This window comes from Nycticebus coucang, chromosome 14, assembly GCF_027406575.1.
Source record: "Nycticebus coucang isolate mNycCou1 chromosome 14, mNycCou1.pri, whole genome shotgun sequence".
Lineage (NCBI taxonomy): Eukaryota > Metazoa > Chordata > Mammalia > Primates > Lorisidae > Nycticebus > Nycticebus coucang.
This window is the reverse complement of record NC_069793.1, coordinates 41,703,586-41,704,978: the sequence shown is the minus strand read 5'-3', so window position 1 is coordinate 41,704,978 and position 1,393 is coordinate 41,703,586.

Here is a 1,393-nt window from a genome sequence, read left to right as displayed (position 1 = left end):
CTGCACCTTCATTGCCACCTATAATTCCACTACCAAAATTCCACAACCCTTTTTATATTTCCATTGCTCTTTGGTCACAAATTTAATTTCATAATCCACTATTCACCTAAAATTATATCATAACAAAGATTATTATCAATTGATATTGTTATCCTTATGATAGCTCAATAAATGTAAATTATTGAGCTGCTTCCCCTCTAAAATGTATTTGCTTTTATTAATATAAAAATAAGCATGTTTATGTATATCGTCCTTTACCTCTTTTGAAATATTTCCTTTAATTAAATTATAAAACACAGGTTGTTCAGGCATATTATATATGTGTTTTATGGGTTTGATAGATATTGCCAAATTTTTTAAAATGTATTATATCAATGCATCCTGTGACAAGTAGTGAAAGTACAAATTTTTTCACAGTTCTATGACATTAAATTTAATACAGTTATTAATATTTATTTAATTACCTATATAAAGATCATTGCTATGTTTTCTCACTTGTATTTTTTATTATTTGTTTATTTACATTATTTACACATTCTTTCAGTATTTCTACCTTTGTGAATTTTGCAGTTGTGCTTTTTATGCTTCTATCCATTGTAATCTTGATCTTTCTTTTATTGATTTGTATTTTTCCAACAACTCCTTTTCCTCTGATTGGAGTTCATTTAAACAATTCCATAAACTATTGTCTCTGCTTTGCATTTTACTAAATTTAAGAAGTTATATTGAAAATTAAGGTAATTCTATAGACGGCATTGCTGACTATAATTACTTTATAAGATACAATAATTATAGGCAAAATGTTTTACATATGAGTATATCAAAGAACTTGTAATTGTTTATAAGGCTTATATTCAAAGTATCTGTCCCTGAATCTGTTAGTACTATTTTTTTTCAAGTTGACTAATTGTTAGTGAAATTATCTGCAATTTGTAAGTTAAATGAAATATATTAACATTTAATGATTTTTTTGTGAACACAACTTCAAAACATAAAATCATTTTAGAATCCATAGATTTTTTAAACAGCTAATCATCAATTGGGTTAAATACTACTGAATTATAAATTTTGTGCTTATATATTATTTTTCTAGAAGAATACTAATTTGTGAGTTAATAGTCACACGGTTTTTAAAAACTTGTGATTTTCATTTTATTCATGCTTGAGCCATTTCCAAGGATCTCTTTAAGATGCTATCTGACAGCTTCAAAGGTGTCATGATGGTAATTAACTAACTCATAAGTTAAAATAATACCAGCCCTTTGCTAAAACCTTGGATTTGAAAGTTAATTAAGCAATTAGAAGCACAGGGGAGAATCGCCAGATGATGCCTCCTGGCAGAATTAAGTCAGTAGCTAAAAATGATGAATTCTATTAATATGATGTTCAAATT